The 20,702-nt window shown below is 41.6% G+C and overlaps 1 long non-coding RNA gene and 1 pseudogene across 2 annotated transcripts in view; both read right to left on the reverse strand.

Annotated features, from left to right (window-relative positions):
* Nucleotides 1–5,365: 5,365 nt before the first annotated feature.
* The window catches only part of LOC107516679, a 75,359-nt gene continuing 60,022 nt past the window's right edge, over nucleotides 5,366–20,702 (reverse strand). Inside the window, exons 6-9 of one of the 2 annotated variants that reach the window (XR_001598353.2) lie at nucleotides 14,309–14,419; nucleotides 8,078–8,177; nucleotides 6,332–7,027; nucleotides 5,366–5,778 (exon numbers count right to left, since the gene is read on the reverse strand). This is a non-coding gene — a long non-coding RNA (uncharacterized LOC107516679). Of the gene's footprint in view, nucleotides 5,779–6,331; nucleotides 7,028–8,077; nucleotides 8,229–14,308; nucleotides 14,420–20,702 lie in introns of both variants that reach the window. The other variant, XR_001598354.2, reaches the window with a different exon arrangement.
* Nucleotides 9,379–9,497, reverse strand: LOC118601065 (annotated as a pseudogene).

Consider the following 20,702-nt stretch of genomic DNA (forward strand, 5'->3'; position numbering starts at 1 on the left):
TCTAGGGGTGGGGTGGGAGGGATCCTGAGGCCCACTGCCATGGTCCCCGAAGAGGGGAGAGAAAAGCTCAGGGGAAAGTAGGAAGCTCCTCTCCCCAGTCCAGAGCCAAGTGTCTACCTCCCTTCTCTTAGCATCCTCTGGCATCTTCCTCTCCTTTCTGCCATCCTCCTGGTCAAAGGCCTTTTCTCCTTGAGATTGCACAGGAGTTTAAGAAAGAGGGAAAAATAAGGCAAGCCAGAGTGGTAGCGGTCCAGGGCCAGAGGGGAGTAGGGGGAATGGGGGCAGAAAGAGGGAGAGAGGGAGAGGAAGGAGGGGAGAGAGAGAGAGAGAGAGAGAGAGATGAGAGGTGGAGGATGGGAGAGGGCCATCTAATTTTTAATAGACTGAGACATAAATGCAACATGATTCACTTTGAACAGGCCACCTGGATTAGATGGAAGTTAATTAAAACAATCCTTCATTTTTCCACGTTTAAAACTTCTTAAGTCTCACTTGGGGAAGGGTGCGGCAGGACTTTTTATTACTCTTAGATGGTGTTCAGAAGGCCCATAAATACATCTCCTCTTCCTGTGATCCCATTAATCTTGCCGCCTCTCCTGCTCCTCTCTGCCAACAATCAGATCCCAGTAAACAACCTCAAGTGAAATTTGCAACTGTCAGATAAACATTAAAAATGCTTCTCTTGTCCTTTCCCATTGATAGTCCCATTAATATTGTAATGGAACAAAAAGTTATGAAAATGAATGCATGCTGGTTTTGGAAATGAATGATGCTGGCCGCTGCTGGGATATAGACACACATGCATATGGATGGGCTCAGAAGATCATGGATGCTGCCCACATCAACAGCAGGCTGCATGCCGAGAGGCCTGGCCGCACGCTCACCAGGGACCAAGGACAGCACACACAATACTGGGCAAACATACATACATACGTGTCAGGGTGGGGAGGGCTTGTAAATGGAAAAACGGAATTCCAACCCAGAAAGTACTGTAGACACACACTCACCACCCGGCTTTACACAGAGTAAAATATTACAAGGTTTCCTATTTTATCATTGCTTCTCTCCTCCCTTATCTGTTTGCAGTCAGTGGTTGGGATTCTCTCTATAGATACTCAGATACCCCAATTGATAAGGGTCTCTTGACATTTCTTCCTCATTTATTTTCCATGCAGAGGCCTTTTTTAATACACATGCATGCTCTTGTGCGTGTGTGTGTTTATCTATCTGACGAATGAGGCCTTAAAACCCAAAGGTAAAATACATGGGAACTTTATAAGAAGAAACTTCTTAAGGAATATTTTAGGTCAAAGATTCATATTTGATGCAGAAAATAAGTACAAGTTTTATGCATATTTAAGTTTGCTAGGAGAGTCTACAATAAAACAACAAACAACCACCTCCCCCCGCCCCCACCTCCCATACTGAAATCTTTTGAATGATCACCTCATCAAAGCCTGGCCATAGGCTCCCGGTGGACAAAGATTAATTTCGTTTTTGCTCATCATTGTAACCTAGCCCTTAACGTAGTACACTTAGTAGAAACTCAAGAAAGGAGATGCCCAAGAGACAGAAAGAAGAAAGAAAGGAAGGGGCCAGAAATGATATTTTGCTTCTCCTCTGTAGGGAAGTCTGGCTGCGCCTGCCAACCAGAGGCAGGAGATGGGTTTCAGCATTTTAACACCTGGGAAGGTGAGTCTGAAGGTGGAGTGAGGAAGGGGGAGCAGGGCCTGGCCAGTCTTCGGCAAGGGAATAAGCACATTAAAAAGGACTCACCATTTGACGAGCTTCTCTCTGTGTCTCTGGTTTTCACATCCTTTCTTCTAACTTTTCTTTATATTAACTGTCATATCAACATATTACCTAAAAAGAAAAAAAGTGTCACTGAGAACAAAGCTTCCATAGACCTCTCCCCACTCCTATTCCTGGGATGCTGTGACCCCCACACTTTGGCCTAGTGAATTTTCACCTCCCTTCAGGTCCACTCTGGGAAGCCCCCTTGATCCCTCAGAGTGGGTTAAGTCACCTCACTATGACTTCCCAGAGTGTCCTTCATTACTCTTTGCCAACAGCCAACATGGATTTCTCCCAGGCTATAAGCCTGGCTCATAGTACAAGCTCAACAAACACTTGTTGATTATTGACTGACAGTGTCATTATTTTTAAAAGGTGGTATATATACACTTTCTAGCCTAACTTGTGAATGCCTAACTTACATCATTTGTAATGTGGCAGCAGAGAGACTACCAGCATCTTAGTCCACAGACCCAATCCTGGGCATGTCCCTGATTCTTAGTGGGATCTGGAGGAGTTCATTTAAGCTTTCTGTGCCTCAGTTTCTTTTTCTGTGTCAATACAATGACCTGACATAATGTAACTGCAAGGCAGAGGAAACCAAGTGAAATATCCAAATACCCAATATTAAATCCAATATTATATTAATATACATAACAGTTGTATGTACATTAAAGAGATAGAAAGGATATAAAAAAGAATGCGGAATTTCATTAAGTTCTTGCCTAGAAAATAAGAGATACAAAACTTGAGGAAAAAAAAAGAAAGGAAGATCTAATCCTGTAACACCTAATTGAAAGTTGCTGGCTTTCTAGAAGACATGTAACATGGATATGTGGGTACCAGACTTCACCATCACCCGTTTTTGAATTCTGGAGCATCAACATTATAGCAACATAAATAAGATTTAGTATGCCCAGAAAGGGGCATTGACTGGGATCCAAGCAGAATCCTGGAGAAATCTCAATCAGTAACCTCAGCTAACTGGATGTCATTACTTTCCAAAGGACATACATTATTCAACTCTGGGAAAATTGGTAATTTAGTAGATAAATGTTCAAAAAAATCAAAATTATATTTCAATATAATATTTGATATATACACTTGCAAAGTTTAAGGAATTTTGGCCTTTAGAATAACAACTTTCTAGTCCAATTTAAAATATATATTTACATAACTGATTTAAGACCTGGGATTTCACATGGTATGGTATTGGGAACATTTAAGAGAAACGTACTCACTTTATTAGTTTAATTTCATAGATTTTTAAAGAATTATTTGAGTACTTGGGAAAGTTTTATTATTAAGTCAGGAAATGGAAGTATTTAAGAAAGGAATAAAATATTTTACATTTACAAATGCAGTATAAAATACTGGAAAGTATTCAATGAAGTAAGTTTTAAAATGGGGCAAAATGGAATTCAAAGGATCCTTAAAATGATTACTAAAGTAAGAATAATATGATTTGTCAACTGACATAAACAGAATTATAAGATGTGTAAGCTGATCTTACAAGCCAAGGGAGAAATCCTGTCACATGCTACAATATGGATGAACCTTGAGGACATTATGTGATGTGAAATAAGCCAGTCACAAAAAAAGGCAAAAATCGTATGATTCCTCTTATACCAGGTACCTAGAGCAGTCAAATTCATAGAAACAGTAAGTAGAATGGTGGTTACCAGGGGCTGGGGGATGTGGGAAAGGGGAGTTATTTAATGAGTGCAGAGTTTCAGATTTGCATGATAAAAAAGTCTGGAGATCTGATTTCCAACAATGTCAATCTACTTAATACTAACGAACTGTGCATTTTATTAAATGGTTAAGAGTAGATTTTATGTTATGTGCTATTTTTATCACAGTAAAAACAATGGAAGAAAAAGCCTATGAAGGAATTGGGGGTTTTACTGTATAATTTTAGTTTATTGCATGTTAATGGTTAAAACCCTAAATAACTATTTATATAGAAGCTACCCTCCAAAGCACAAAAACCTCACCTCAATAATCTATATAATGGGGCTAATCATGTATGACAAAATGGCTGCGAGGACTATAGAACATAACATTCAGAATACAAGGGAGGCCCTTTTTAAAAATAAAAATAAAAATAAAAAAATAAAAAAGAGGTTTCTACAAACCAAATTAAACTAAACAAACAAAACCCAGTCTCTTGGATGAACTTAAGTCACATGCCCATCCCTGAGGAGTCGCTGTTGGTCACATGGCAAGATGGAGATGCGCTGGTTAGTAATTGCAATTCATTCCCCTCTCCTTCCACTGGAGCTGGGGTGAGGAGGGGTGGTTTCCCAGAGGGAAATACAGTGCTGTTACCAGAAGAATGGAGGGAGTTTGCAGGACAGACAAATGCAAACGATCCTACAACCATGCCCTTTTCTGTTGCTCGTGTACCTATCTTTAATAACATGGGGCTCATTAGAGCTGCCCCCCCCCCCACCCCCCCCCACCCCCCCCCACCCTGCCCCAAGCATCTTTTAGGTAATTCCTGCTTATCTTCTCCAATGGAACCCTCTCCGACATCACTTACATAAAAGGGGAGGTGAAAAGGCGCGTTTGCTGGGGAGTGAAGGGGGATCTATAAAACACCTCCAGGACTGGCAGCGCCCATGCCTCAGCTGGCAGGCTGTTAATCTACTACTTCACTGTCAAGGCAAAAAGGCCAATATTATGAGCATATGTGATCTTCCAAGGCCAACTGAGCAAATATTTCCTTAACCATAAATTTTTGTTTGTAAATATATATTTATTGCCTATTTGAACAATTGCGCACATAAAACATTGGAGGCCAGAGAAAGAAAACGCTCTTTATCTGAGCATGTTGGGACATAGAGGGAGGGAGATGAACCCAGGCAATTCCAGCAGGAATTAGGGAAATTATGACTGACTGGCTAACAGTTGCTACATGCCAGTTATCATTCTAAGCGCCCTACATGCAGTAATCTACTTAATCCTCACAACAGTCCTTTGGGTTTTATTATTCCCATTTCACAGGTGAGAAAGCCTAGTCTCAGAGTGGCTAAGGGACTTGCCTGGTTATGTGCTTGTAAGTGGCAGAACAACCTGATTCCGGGATCCACGCACAGTCTCACCTATTAGGCTAGATAATTGTGATGATTCTTCATTTGATGCTGAAAATAAGGCTTAGAGAGATTAAGTGACTTGACCAGGCTACACAGCTGACAAATGAAAAACCTGACTTCAACCGAGGTCCTCTCATGCTAAGCTCTTGACAAGAATGCAAACCCAAGAGTATCGAGTTCTTCAGGGAGGACCGGCCATAAAGATGCCATCTCTCCACTCATGCTTGATTTGCAAGTCACTCTGCTCCACTCATGAACCCATGTTTTGCCACTGGGGTTCAGCCGTGGCTGATTTTCAGAACCCACAGTGACCAAAAAGAAACCACATTGCTCTTTAGTGGAGTGGTTCTTAGCAGTGGCTTCACTTAGAATCACCTGGGGTGCTTTATAAACTATTGACGCTCAGCCTCCATCTCAGACCAATAAATCAGAATATCTGGGGGCATCAGTGTTTCACAAAAGCCATCCAGCTGAATTTAATGTATAGTGAGGGCCAAGAACTACTGATTTAACCAACCCCAAACACAAATAAGACCCAGAAGATGCTGCCGAACATTTCTTCACTTTCTCCATTAGCATGTCTTTTGTTCCATACAAATTCCGCCCTAGAAGGTCTTCTGGGAGTCTCTTCTTTCTGGCGTGTGTCTTTGCTCTCTTCTCTTACCCACCCCAACTCACTGCTTCCCACCAGAGTTCCTGGCTCCATCCTAGGAGACTAAAGTAGATCCTCACAGAAGGAAATCAATTCACCCTTTAGAGTCCTCAGTGTGAGCCAGCTGTATGACAGAAAGGGCTTTCTCTTGCGAATCCTGGCAGGTGAGGATGGGCAGGGATGAAGAAGGAAAGAGGCAGAGAACACCATCCTGCGACAAGTACCATCCAAGTGCTGTGAAGGAAAAGCGAAGAGCATCATGAGTGACGGCAACAGGACCACTTTCAACTCTCCTCTTCGTTCTAACTTCTACCCATTCAACCAGACTGCAGCACCTGAGCCACTACCTTAACCCAGCGGGCACTTCTGAAGTCGCTGAGAACCTCATCGGCTCCTTTCCTCTGCCCTAGCTGCTCACGTGCTCTTCACCATGCATTGATGCTAGTTCCCCGTTAACCTCCCACCCCCAACCCACACTGTGGAGAATTGTCATATAATCTATAAAAGGCTATGATTTGGGGGAAAATTTTTAGAACATAGTAAAAAAAATTACACAAGAGTGGGATCTTTGGGAGAGATACAGAAAATAATTCAATATGCATTTTCTAAGCCTTTACTAGGGATCAGGCATAATGATGGGAGGAAGAGCCTGGATATGGGCCCCAGAACACACCATATAGAGCAATAATTCTCAAATACTGTCTTGGAGGCTGCCAGTGAACCAGGAGGGTCTTCCAGATAGATTGGTCCCCGAAAGCAGCAAGGACTAGGAAATGATAGTACCTACACTTCTGATTCTGGCACAGATGATACCGTGGCACTTCATAGGAACAGTGCCTTTCTTCCCGTCTCTCCTTTTAAGCTCCTTCAGCAGTGACTGGAAATCTGGATAAAGTAGCCACATGAGCCACGCAATCTCATGATAACTAAAGTAGTACAGGCCCTGAAGAATCTGGAGACATTTCTGCATTGCGTCCTCAAGCTAGGTTTTCACAGATCCTCATGAAAACTACAGGGATTTCTGCCATGTTGCCCATCTCTCACTTCTAATCCTTCAAGAGATGGAGCTAGAGAAGACACAGGGATGAGTTAAGACAGCTTTAGGAAGTCAGGAGGTTAAATAAGAGGCATTCATGTTGCGGGGAAGGACTGAAATCTCTATACCAGGATCTGCAGCTTCTTATATATAATAAACTCAGGGACCCAGTGACTCCCCTAGCAAAAATTAGTTTATTAGCCATGAAGAGCTCGTTACATCCCAAGAGTCTGAGAGAAAAGCCCACAGGACAGGTACCCTGGGCTTACTGGCCCAGGAAACACTCAGGTATGTGAACCAGCTGTTCCAGCAGTTGTGATGAGGGCTGCCCCACGCAAGCCTGAATCAAGGTTATACTCGGCACAAGTTGGATTTGCCCTGTGTGACCCCAAGAAGTGCCACACATCACATCCTCCTTCCAGTTATCTGTAAAGGACAGGTGGCAGCCTAAAAAAAAAAGAAAAAGAAAAAAAAAGAAAGAAAAAAAAAGAAAACCTGTATTTTAACAGGAATCAAAATACTAAGCTGAAGAAGCATCAGCCAGCAAGTAAAAGACATTTAGACCCACTCAAACCTTTGCAGGTATATTAGTTTCCCAGGGCCGCCATACCAAACTACAACAAACCAAGTGGCTTAGAACATCAGAAATTGATTTTCTCACTGCTCTGGAGTCGAGAAGTCCAAAATCAAGGGGTCGGCAGGGCCGTGCTGCCTCTGAAACCTCTAGGGGAGAATCTTTCCTTGTCCCTTCCAGCTTTTTGTGGCTCCAGGCATTCCTCGGCCTGCAGCAGTATCCCTCCAACCTCTGCCTCCGGCTTCACCTGGCCTTCTTCCCCACGTCTCTATGCTTTTCCTCTTCTTATAAAGACATCAGTCACATTAGGGCTCAACCTAATTCAGTACGACCTCGACTTAACTTAATTGCATCCACAAAGACCCAGCCTCCGAATGAGGTCATATTCACAGGTTCCAGGGGTTAAGACTTCCACATAACTTTCTGGGGGACACACTTCGACCCACAATACCGGGCCTTCTCATCCCTGTGACATCTTGGAAGATGAGAAGAGACGCGCCTGTCCGCTGAGATGAAGCTCTCTTGGGAAACCTCTCCCTGCGGAGAACTGTGCACCCTACCTCTGCCTCTACTCCCTTCCGTTTTCTCCTCGTGAAGATCCTTTCCAGTGGGGCCAGTGCCAGGATGTCACAGCCCCTCCCTGTAACTATAGTCATGGCGATCAGACAGAGGTGACCCCTGATCCCAAAGCTTCCTCCCTGTAGCTGTACCATTAAATTGTGAGGAAAATGGTTTATGCTCCTCTGAACCTGACTGGCATGGGAGTCAGAGGCCTGGCCGGAATCCTAAATCCATGACTCTCAAGCTGTGAAACGTTGGGCAAGTGACCGAACATCTCTGAGCCTCAGCTTTCTCCTCTGTAAAAGGGGACCTCACAGCGCTGTCACAAGGAATAAATGGAAAGGTGCATTTAAGTTGCTTACCACAGAGACTGGAATAAAGTAGGTGCATGTATTGTTCCTAACAGCATCAAGTTGAGGCACTGCGCCCATCCATCTGTTTCTTCGGCACCAACTAAGGAGCCTAGAAATAGAAAAGACCTTTGAGGCGATGTGCCCAATTTCATCGCCAGCACTAGGGGGAAGAAAGGAAGACAAATAAAATGGCCATTTTAACTTATATCCTCTGCATTAATTTTCACAGTTAACTGCTGAACTGACTAAATTCTTTTCTTTTCTTAAGAACCTTTATAAATTCCATCATTAATAAAATCAGACATTCAATTAGCAGGAAACTCTGATTGGTAACTGATCGTTTCCTCGATAGCTTTCTCCTCTCTTTGAGACTCCCTGGCTTGTCCCGGGCTTGGCCTTGCTGATGTTCCGTATCCCATTCTCCCCTCTTCTTCCCTCATGCCTGTCAGGGCCCCCAACAAAAGCCAGGGAAGAACACAGACCGATTCCATTAACCTCTGTCATTGCTTAAATCTCTCTCTTAATTAACATGAGTTAATATGATTAATCAAAATAATGAGACAAACCTATTAAATTAGGGGGGTTTAAATGGCAGAACTCGGCAGAAGTAAAAGCAAGAGGAGGCATCATAAGCACCAAGGTGTGGGGTGAGTCCAGAGGTGCGGGAGGCAGGGAGCCTGCGGCCCGCCTGGTCCCACCCAGTCCAGCCCGGTCCAGCCCAGTCCGGCCTTGGCCTGAGGAGAGGATAAGGTGGCTTGGAGAAATTGTATTGGGGAACAAGTTTAGTGTTTGTGCCCTTCTCAGGTAATTCTAACTAGTCTCCATACTTTCCTGGGGCCTATCCAGCTGCTTCTCAGCCTCCCCAGCTGCAGAATTCTTGGTGGCCCCACCTGGGGGTTAGCTCTCCCTGCTTTCTACATCCTCTGCCTCCTGAGGCCAGGCTCTTAGAAATAGCTGCTTTTCCTAAGGCAGAAGGACTCACACGCCAGCTCTGCCCCTCACAGAGTATGAGAATGGGGGGAGTCATTTTACCTCTCCAAGACCCAATGAACCTATGTATAAAAATGGGAATAATACTCCTGAGTAGGAATTTTAATTGTATAAGAATTCGGAAAGAGGCTATGCGAAAATGCCTAGTGAGGTGCCAGGTCCACCGCAGACCCCAGTAGAAGTCCTTCCTTCTTCCCCTGCTGTGACTATGATGATACCTTGAGATTCCGAAGTGTTTTTTAATTCTAATCATATTTTCACATATGTGGTCCTACCAACCATGTGATTTTATAGATCAGGTATGATTTTTTTTTTTTAAATGCCTATAGCACCTGGTCTTCCTAGGTGGTCTCCCATCCAAGTACTAACCAGGCCCAACCCTGCTTAGCTTCTGAGACAAGACGAGATCAGGCACGTCCAGGGTGGCATGGCTGCAGATCATCAGGTATGATTTTAAAGATCAGTGAGGTTTTGCCAGGATTACTTGAGCACCCTTTGGTTGTTGGCCCCTATGCAAGGTCACCCATATCCAACAAGGTAAAGTGACTTATCTGGGACTTTTAGAACCAGGTCTCCTAACCCCTAGGCCAATGAGAGTTTCACTGCCCCTAACTCCAAGTAACAAGGAATACCCACAATGCCCCCAGGAGCTCCTTTTTCTCCTCGTAGTCCCATGCTGCTGCAGAGTCCACCACAGGCCTGCGGCTCCCAGTTGCATGGCAGGAAGTCCATTCAAAAGAGAACAATGGCTCACCAGTGCAGGATATCTGACATCTGACAGATGATTTGGGCTCAGCATTGGAATTTCTTATTCCAGTGAAACAATCATTGTGGTGCCAAATAGTATTACGGGGTTCTGTGCTACCAAAATACTTGCTATTTGAACTCAGGAATTGAATAAAATCCAGAACAAAAATTTAAAAAGAGTTAATATCCCTTACTATCCGAATGCTTGGTATTTGTTATCCAAAACACAGACACCAATTAGCTTTGGATAATTCAGCACCCCTTACCATGTAAAATCTCACTCTATGGATTTGAGAACTGGGTAGGTTTGGATAGTGAGGAATTCTACATTCTGTCTCAGGGTGATGAAGAAAGAATAGTGACTAATTTAATATGTAAATGATGTGTTCGTCTACGTAAAGGTCAAATTAAATTTCCGTCCTGGGCCCAAACAAACATAAGCTTCATAGAAACCGCAATAGAAAAGGGAAGGGACAACGGAGTTACAACACACAGAAAAATAGGCTCCATAAGTTCAGAAGAACCTTCAAAGCAATAGTTATGCTGGAGCCAGCTTGTTCTAGCTCATGCAAGCCTATTGTTAAATTTTCAGGTGCTCTGAGAGCCAGTTATTAGGCACAGCAATTATGAAGGGAGCCATGCAAAGAATATTTACACCATGGAAATCCACAAACGCTATGAAATAGGCTTTCTTTCTTTCTTTTTTTTTTTTCCTGGAGAGCCTATTTATCAGCCCATCACTCTCAGTAACAGTCAATGTCATATTTGCCTTATGAGTGGCAATTTAGTTTCAGTAAACATCATCATCTAGTCCAGTAACTTAATGTGGAATTTTATTAGTTTTATGCCTTTTTATATTTAATTGGGTTTGGTTTTGTGATTCATGTAAGAGATATAAGCATAAGGCGTGTATACTTGGTTTTATATCTGTTTATATTTAGCTGTTATTATAGCGATAATAATTTTAAGTCAAAAGTAGGTGTTAGCAAGGTTTTTGTTTTTTTTTTTTTTCACCCGGATTCAAGAAACACAGATCCAAGCCCATCTAAAGTTAATAATCCCAGCCTGGCATGTAAGGCCCTCTAGAATCTGATCCCGACCTAACTCTTCCCATCTTCATTCCCTAATGCAGCCAAACTGGTCTCTCCCTGTCCTTTTCAATACATTTCTTAGGGATGCGGCATTTAAAGGAGGTAACAGGAATGGAAGTATGGTGCTTACCCTCTACTTCTTTACTCTCTACCCCAACTAAATCCATCCTTCAAGGCTGACTCAGATTCCTTTTTCTCTATGGAGATGCTTCTGATTACTCAAGCGGGAAGTGATACTTCTCTGCACGTACCACCTAGTGTGTCTTATTTTAACACGTGATGGCACTCACCTCTTTGACTAGAGGGGAAGTAGTTGTAGGCAAGAGAGTTCCAAGGGTCCTTAGAGATCACTCTGCCAATTTGCCTTCACCTCCGAATTTATTACTATTCTTATACTTCTTTCCCTTCTGTACATGAGGAAGAAGTTCGCTTATTTCTTTCCAAGCCAACTCTTTCACCAATGGTCTTGAACACAATTATTCCTACTTCTCCTGGGAATTTGATCTATCAATTCATTCCTTTCTGTCTTGTGTCTTTAATTTCTTTCTCTTCTCTGAACTTCCTCTCTTAACCCTGCACTATCTTCCACTCCTAAAATAAAATAAAATCCACTAATATCCATCAATGATGCTTTCAACTGCATGTAACAGAAAACCTAACTAAGATGGTTTAAACAATCATTAAATGCATTGTCTCAACATTAATGAGAAGCCTGGACATTGGGAAGTCTCCAGGTGCCATTATACTCAGGTTTCAGTTTTCCTGTCTTCGGAATGATTTCTCTCATGGTGGTTATATGGTTGCCACCAGCAGCCATGGCCACACCTTGATCAGTTCTATTGGGCCACAAAGTTAAGTGCCCATCCCTGGATAATAAATAGCCATTACCAAAGGAATGCCCTGCACCGATGGACTTAAGCTTATGTTCTTGTGCCAATCAATGACAAAGAGAAATGGGATTACCATTTGGTTTAGATTAATCAGTGTCCATCCCTGGGACTCTGAGTCAAAGGGTTTCATCAGGGTAGGGTGGAAACCTTAACAAAATTGGGGTTCTGTGAGGCAGCAAGAAGTGAGGCGACGGAAGCTTGGAAGCCAGCCGGCCGTTCATTCTTCCACTTTCCCCGCTCCCAGCCACTGCTCCCAACTTTTCTCAGCTCCTAATCTCCTTTGAGAATCAATTACATATTTGCCTTTTTTCACTATTCGGTGCAGTGCAATTCAGTTTCCAACCCTGCCACTCTATTAAGATCGCTCTTACAAAGCTCTCTAGTGTCATAATTTGATCTCTCTACTGGCTTGACACCTCTACCAACTCCCTTCTTTACTCTCTTTCACTTGAACATCACCCGACTCATAACTTTCAGATGATCAATCAGTCCATCTTTCCAATATGTTCCCCAGCACTCAGCAATATTTAGTCCACAAATGTTTTTTGAGCACCTACCAATTCAGTATACTTTGCAAGTTACTCTTGAGTGTATGGGTTAGCCTTATCATTTTTCACCTTCACAACTGCAATAATTTCCCAAATGGTCTTTCTGCCTCCAGCATCTCCCCCTCAGCAATCTGTCTTCCCTCCTCACAGGTGTGATCTTCCCGAATGCAAGTCTGATCATTATATTCCCTGTTTCTACTTCTCCTGCAAGAGAAAGCCCAATATTCCTAGCATGCCATTTAAGGCCATGGCAATTAGGTCCCATCAACCTCTCTTAGTCTGTAGCCATCCCTTTCCATATTTTAAGCTCTGGGCATAGTGAACTACTATTTCCCAAACATACCATGAGATTTCTTAATTCGGAGTATTGCTCATACTTATTTTTTTTTTTAAACTAAAATGCCCTCTTCTGATTTTTCCACTAGGAAAAATTCCACCCATTTTTCAAGACCCAGCCCCCATGTCACCTCCTCAGTGAAGTTTTCTCCAGGACCAAATTAACCACATTCTCTGTGGCCGAAGAGCACTCAATCCATATCAGTCATAAGCCTTTTTCAGAGTATATTATAGATAGATTTATGCAAGATATATATATATATATATATATATATATATATATATATATATATGATCATTATTCTGTACTAAGCACAAACACTTGGCAATACAAGCTCAATATATGTTTGGAGAATTAAACTGAAGAAATTATTTCAGCCTCTTCACTTTACAGTTGGGGAAACTGAGGGCTAGAAAAGAAGTAACTTACAATGGTCATGCTATGTATTTAATAAGCATTCTTTTGCTGCAAGTAGAAAAAAAATGGCTTAAACAAAAAAGGGAGGGAATTTTTTGGCTCAACGAATTGAAAACTCTCTCTTTAAGCACAACTTCTGTCTAAGAATTCAAAAAGTATCAAGATCCAATTTTTCAGCTCTGCTTTCTCTCTGTTGGCTTCATCTTTGGTTCTGTGGCAGAACAAAATGACTGCCAACAGCTCCGGCCTAAACTGCTCTACACTCAGGCTCGCATCAGTGGGAAAGAGAATGCCTTTGGTGTTCATTTAAATAAAGGTCCCAACATTTGTTCTGATTATGACTTGAGTCACATGCAATACCATGAAGGGCCAGTTCTAGGTGACATGTCACCAATGGAGCTGTGGTTAGAGCCAATTCCACCAATGCATGTAGACTGAGAATAGGAAAGGAGTAATTCCCTCTAAAATAACACTCCCCAATGGAACTTTCTTGGGTGATGAAAATACTTATGTCTATGTTGCCCAGTATAGCACCCATTAACCACATGTGGCTATTGAACACTTTAAATGTGGCTAGTATGGTTAAAGAACTGAATTTTTAACTTTACTTAATTTTAATTAATTTAGATTTAAATTTAAATAGTCATATGTAGCTAGTGTCTACTGTCTTTGGACAGTACAGCTGTAGGAGGGGGAAGGCCTAGAATTCTACACTGTCCAATGTGGAAGTCACTAGCCACATATGGCTATTGCTTCACAAGGAATGTGTACACCCAGGCCACTGTAAATGTGAAGTTTTCAAAAGCCCTACGAGGTTGGGTTGCATCAGAATGACCTGGATTTTTCTTTTTTAATCTAAATTTCCACGTTTGCTCCAAACTCACATATTCTGATTATTGTAGACCAGAAATAGAACCTGGGAAGTTGTCTTTAAATCTCCCTTAGTAGTTGGGATGTCTGGCCAAGTTTAGGGCTCAGTGCTGTTTGGAATGGGAGTTCATGAACATAGAGGGCATAGAGGGCAGTGGTTGGTATCTGTGTGGCCACATCATTATTTTGAGTCTTAGAGCTCCCAAAGCTACAGAGTACAGAAGCCTGCTTGCCTTCCCTTCTTCCTCCTTTCTTTCTTCTTTCCTTCCTTCCTTCCTTCCTTCCTTCCTTCCTTCCTTCCTTCCTTCCTTCCTTCCTCATCTCCTTGGTATAATTTGTTATGTAAATACCTTACATCTTCGATTCGTTCATTCACGCATTCATTAAATATCTTCTATGTGGTAAGTGCCCAGCTCCAGGAATTAAAAAGTTGAATAACAAAGACAGGGTCTCTTTCCCATCTGGAAAGTAAGACAACACTGATGAAGTATTCACAAGTATGATGGGCATTTTAGAAAGGGAAAGAACAAAGCAGGGCTTCGATACGCCTAGAGGAAGCCTTGCTGGCATTACCCTGAGACTGGAGGATGACGCAGAGCAAGGCATCTGTGGTGAGATTCTCTAAGTCATTGACCAGGCAAAGAACGGGAACCAGAACTCTCCACACCCACTCTAGCTTTGTTTTCTGATGAGAGAGAAGGAAAATCTTTCAGAAGAACAAAGTTGGAGGACTAACATTATCTGATTTCAAGACTCATCATAAAGCTACATTAATCAAGACAGTGCGATATTGGCATTAATACAGACAAATAGGTCAATGAAACAGAATAAAAAATCCATAAATAGATCCACACATGTAAACAGCTGATTTTTAAAAAAAGGTGTAAATGCAATTTAGTGGAGAGAATATAGTCTTTTCAACAATTGGTGCTGGAACAATTGAATATTCGTATGGGAAAAATTGACCTCCAATCCATACCTCACATCATGTAAAAAAATTAACTCAAAATAGATCAGAGACCTAAATATAAAACCTATCTATAAAATTCCTAAAGGAAAATATATGTGATCTTAGGTTGGCAAAGATTTTTTTTTTTTGATAAGTCACTAAAAGCATGATCCAGAAAAATAATAAAAATAAGTCTGACTTTGTCAAAATTAAAAACGTCTGGTCTTTGAAAGACATTGTTAAGGGAATGAAAAGGCAAGCCATCAATAAGGAGAAAATATTTGTAATCATATATCTGATAAAGAACATGTATCCAGAATAAAGATCTTTCAGAATACAATAATTTAAAAAAAAAGCCCCCCCCCAAATGAGCAGAAGTTTTGAACAGACACTTAAGCAAAGAAGATATACAATTGAATAAATAAACTGTGGTACATGTATACAATGGAATATTACTCAGCCATAAGAAGAGATGAAATACTGCCATTTGCGACAACATGGATGGACCTCAAGATAATCATGCTAAGTGAAATAAGCCAGACAGGAAAAGTTGAAAACCACATAATATCACTTATATGTGGGATATAAACCTAAAAGTAACAAACAAACAAGACAAACAAACAGAGACTCATGGAGATGGACAATAAACTAGTGGTTACCAGAGGGTAGGGTGGGTGGGGTGGAGGGAGGTAGATGGGGTAAGAGGGGTCAAACATGTGGTGACATTGAAGAATTAAAAATGAATTAATTAATTTTAAAAAGATATACAAATGAAAAATTAAGCACATGAAAAGTTGTTCGACTATCTTTAGTGGAAAACCAAACTATCATTAGTCACTAATGATAATTAATGAAGCCTAACTATTAGTTGTCATTAGGAAAATCCAAAGCCTAAGCTATCACTAGTTATTAGGGAAACATGAGTTAAAACGCCATACGCCTATTAGAATATCTAATTTTAAAGGAATGACCATATCAAATGGCAAAAATGTGGAGCAAATGTAACTCTCAACCAGGTTAGAAAACAGTTTGGCAGTTTCTAAAATAAAAGCCAACCAAACAAAAAACCATCTAGCTAACATATGATCTAACCATTCTATTCTTAGATATTTACACAAGAGAAATGAAAACATATGTTCATACAAAGACTTGTTCATGAATGATCATAGTAGCTTTATTTAAAATAACCAAAGACTAGAAATAACCCAAATGTCATCAACAGGTTAATGGATAAACAAACTGGTATATCCATGCAATGGAATACTACTCAGCAGTGAAAAGGAATGGACTTTTTATATAAAATACAATGAATCACAAGACAATCATCCTGAGTAAAAGAGTAAGACAAAAAATAATACATGTACTGCATGATTCAATTTATATAGAATTCTAGAAAATGCAAACTATAGTGACAAAAAGCAATCAGTGGATGCCCGGAGATGGGGTAAGGAGGAGAGGGATGGGAGGGAGTGATTACAAAAGGGCATAAGGAAACTTTGGTGAAGGGGACAATGGATATGTTCATTATCTTGATTGTGGTGATCATTTTATGGGTGTAAATATGGTGAAACATCAAATTGTATACTTAAAATTTTAGCCATTTTCGTATGCTAATTATATCTCCATAAAGTTGTTTTTAAAAAGAATTCAGAAAAAGAAAACAAAACTCCCCTGTGTGTTCTCTCTTACCCTCCCCATCCATCATAGAGTTTATTTGCTACTGAAAAGTGGGGGCCATGTTTTCTGACCCCACGAACCAGTCACTTATAATTAAAGAACAGTCTTGTGGGGGATTACGCTTGGGTGTGTGGAAAAAAGATGGGTAAAAGATTTTTTATTAAAGTCAAGGCAATCCTTGCCAAAGCCACTGTTCAAACATGCTCAAAGATACAGGAAGGAACTACAAAATTATAATGCAGAGCACAAGTTCTTGGAATCAGACAGACCTGGGTGTGAATTCTGGTTCCATGACCAAGCAGTTAATTTCCAACCTTTCTAAACCTCTGTCTCTGAGAAATGGAATCATAATATCACACAACGGCTGTTGGGAAGATTCAGTGAGGCTCTATTTACAAAGAAACCCACATCAGGCCTGGCACAGAGTAACTGCTTTTGCCATCCAAGGAGGCAGCATTTAGAAAGAAGAGACCAAAATTTGAAACCGGAAAATTTGGGGTCTAGTCCTAACTCTGCCATCATCCCCTTACATGACCTTGCTGCTGGTCTGTGAAGCCCTTCTGCAATGGGTCTAGAGCAGGAAAACAATGCCCTGGTTGAGGGTTCGATCAGATCAGGGTCAGCAAACTGTCACCCATGGGCTAAATCCAGCTCACTCCCTGTTTTTGTAAAGCCCACAAGCTAAAAGTGGTTTTTATATTTTTAAATGGTTGCAGAAAAATCCGAAAAGGAATATTTTGTAAGGTGAGAAAGTTACATTAAATTCAAATTTCATTGTCCATTAATAAGTTTTATTGAAATATAGCCACTCCCACTTGTTTACACGTCTGTGGCTTCTTGTGATAAAGTAACAATAAAGTAGTTGCAACCGAGATCACATGGTCCGCAAAGCCTAAACTCTTCATCACATAGCCCTTTAACAAAAAACTTTTGCGGGCTCCTGAGTTAGAGCATCAGAAACAGTATGCTTGTCTTGCTATTCACTTGGCTCCCCACAGAAAAGTATTCAGTGTACTGAACTTTAATGTTATGCCCTTAACTTTCATAAGGCTCATAAGAAACATCCATTCGAATGAATTCCTGTGTTTTTTGCAAAAAATATTTTCTTGAATTTTGTGTCAGAAAAGAAGTTGACTTCAAGTGACCTGATGCATATCGTTTTATTACCCCAGTGTAGCTGGCATATTGTACATGGCATAGAATAATTTTGGATTGTTTTAAATGATGTTAATAGACGCTTCTTTCTTTTAATGATTATGCATTTACATATGTGTTTACCCTTGGACAGTGGTTAGCAATGGCAGTTTTCTGTTTGTGAAAATATCAAGCTTTCTTTTGAATTTAATTAAATAAAATCATGGTATTGGTTTTTTTTTTAAATATCGAATAGGTAACAATTTGGGTAGATCCATAGAAAAGGCAACATGGCAGTTGTTCAGGAATAACAGAAGTTTGGGAAACACCATATTAGACAGGAGCAATGTGTTTTCTTTGTCATCATGGTTGCTGGGAAGCTCAGGATTAAAGCTAGTGCCCATAGGCAGTAAAATCCAGGGTGCTGTAATCTATCTCATTCTACTGCTTTGCATCTGTCTTTAATAGAGCACTGACCTCACCAGGTAGTTTCTGTTGGCTCACATGTCTTCCTTCTAAGCGAAATGCAAGCTTTATATCACATCCCAATTCTAGCTCATCCTAGATACACAGAAAGGGGTGTGAAATTAACAAAGGAATGAAAGGATGGAAGGACGCATGAATGGTCGTGTGTATTTCCTAAGCTTTTTAACAACTACATAGGAGGGATTCCAGAGAGCAGGTAGGAGAAAGGGTAACAACAGACCCAGATGATCTTGAGGAGAGGATATTTGTGAGGTTCTGGCTGCCTGTCCTCTGAATGCTCAAGAGAAGGTCTGCTGATTGTATGAGGAAGGTAGAAAAGGTAGGGGTCAAAGTAGGAGGCTAATGAATACTAAGGGTGTTTAGTACATCTCAGACATCGAGCCTGCCTGCAGTATCTCTATTAATCTACATAACAATCCTGCTCAAGTACGTCCTGTTATTTATACCCATTTGATGATGAAACTCCAGCCTAGAGACTTTTAGTTTTATGGATCAAGAAGATATGCCCCCAAATCAGGGAGGGCACCCATACAGGTGTTGCCAAATTAAGGTCAGTAGGAAAAATTACCATGTACCATCACCATTATTTCATAGAAGAAAAGGCATTTTAACAATTAAAATATCGTGGAGAGAAAAATGCCCTCTGAATAAAGAATAGTTCTTTACATTAAAAGAAAAAAAATTTTTTTTTAGCTTTAAAAGAAACCATCACAGTGTCCTTAATTTTCTCATTCTCCCGGCTATCAAAGAAAATTTTGACATGAAAGAGGGGAGGATGAGTTTAGGGAGCCCTTGTGGCGGTTACAGAGAGGTGAACTCAGGAGGGCAAAGCCTCGGGGGCAGGGAACGGGGCGCAGGAAGGAACGCCTGCTGTGCAGAGCCCCAGAACACACCGGGGCCAGCACCCAGGACAGAGCCTCGGGAGACCTCTGAACAAGATGTTAGAGATGTCAGATGCTTGTACCCACTTAAGACATCTGCCCAGGCATCCTGAGAAATACGATTTCACACCTAGAATGTACCTGAGAGATCATCCCATCCGATCCCTCACATTCCTAAGAAGGAAATTCAGTCTCAGACAGATTAAAATGACAGAAGCACAAAGCTGCCAGGTGCAGAGCCAAGACCCTAATGACTGTCTCTTTCCTCCCAACCAGTGCACTTTCCACGACATCACTGGTATCTGCTGGAGTACAGAAACTACAGAAAGGCTGCTTGCTAATCTCTATCTATGAAGTCATCTGCTTCTAAGTGTGGGGTATAGTCATTTGTCTGTCTCCAAGGTACAGGAAGGATACACTTCCTGAGAAAGAACGGTTCACCCCCCCTCCACAGATATGCATGAATCATCACAAGTCTTGAAGGAGCTGAGGACCTACATGGTCCTCACAAACACCAAGGAGCCCCTGTGTGAGTTGTCCTAGACCTGGACAGAATTGCAGGGGCTGGCGCCCCAGGGCTGGAGTGAGACTATGTATTCCCCAAGCTCTGTCCTTGAGAAAAGCACTCAGTGGACTTGCCAGGCCATAACTTGGGGACACAATGGGTTGACCTATTCCATTTCCTGTCTTCCCATTGTTCTGGAGCCCACTGACATCTGGCTCCCACTTCTTTCCTAAAACTATTCCCACAAAGGTCACTAATTACCTTCAAATGACAAAATGTAGTGACCCTTTTCAGTCCTCAATCAATGGGACTTCTGCTCAGCATCTGGCCATGTTTACATATGCGTTATTAAAAAAGGTAAGCTAATGACATCTCCATCTACCCGAGAGCATGAACCAAACAGTTCAGTTATCCTTGACTCCATGCTCTGCCCACCCTTCCTGTCTGAGCTCTAGGCCAGTCTTGTCCTCTCTGCCAATGACATCTCTCTGAACATTCTCTGTCCCTCTGGGCGCTCCCTGGCTCTAACTTAGACCTTATTGCCCTTTCTGGACATGGCATTAGCCCTTTCCTCACTTCCACCCACTCTAGTCCTTCTTCCTGTAGCTGGTTAACTTTCTAAAACAGGAACCAGCAGAATAAGTTCAAACGAAGGTGGGCCAAGGCCACCCACCACCTGCTTCTACATTTTTAAATGGTTATATAAGCACCTACATAGTATCCTCAACTTACCTCTTAGCCCACAGAACCTTAAATACTTACTCTCGGAGCCTTAAATACCTTCTCCTCTCCAGAAAATTTGCCAACCTGTTATAAACCCAGAACTGGTTGCTGCCCTGCTTCTCCTCACCTATACCAAACTTCAGGGCGCATCAGAGTCCCCCGAGGCACTGGTTGAAATGCAGATTTCTGGGCCCCAACAGCTAAAGATTCTGGTTCAGTGGGTCTGAAATGGAGCCTAGAATCTGCATTCCAACAAACACTCCATTGCATACACCCTACTGGTTCTCATGTAGGTGGTCCAAGGCTCACGTCTTAGGGAATTTTATTCTCACTATAGAGACAACCTGAAATTCCTGAGACACTCTGGACATCTCATGCCTTTGCTCTCA

Source organism: Rousettus aegyptiacus, unplaced genomic scaffold (assembly GCF_014176215.1).
Source record: "Rousettus aegyptiacus isolate mRouAeg1 unplaced genomic scaffold, mRouAeg1.p scaffold_m13_p_3, whole genome shotgun sequence".
NCBI lineage: Eukaryota > Metazoa > Chordata > Mammalia > Chiroptera > Pteropodidae > Rousettus > Rousettus aegyptiacus.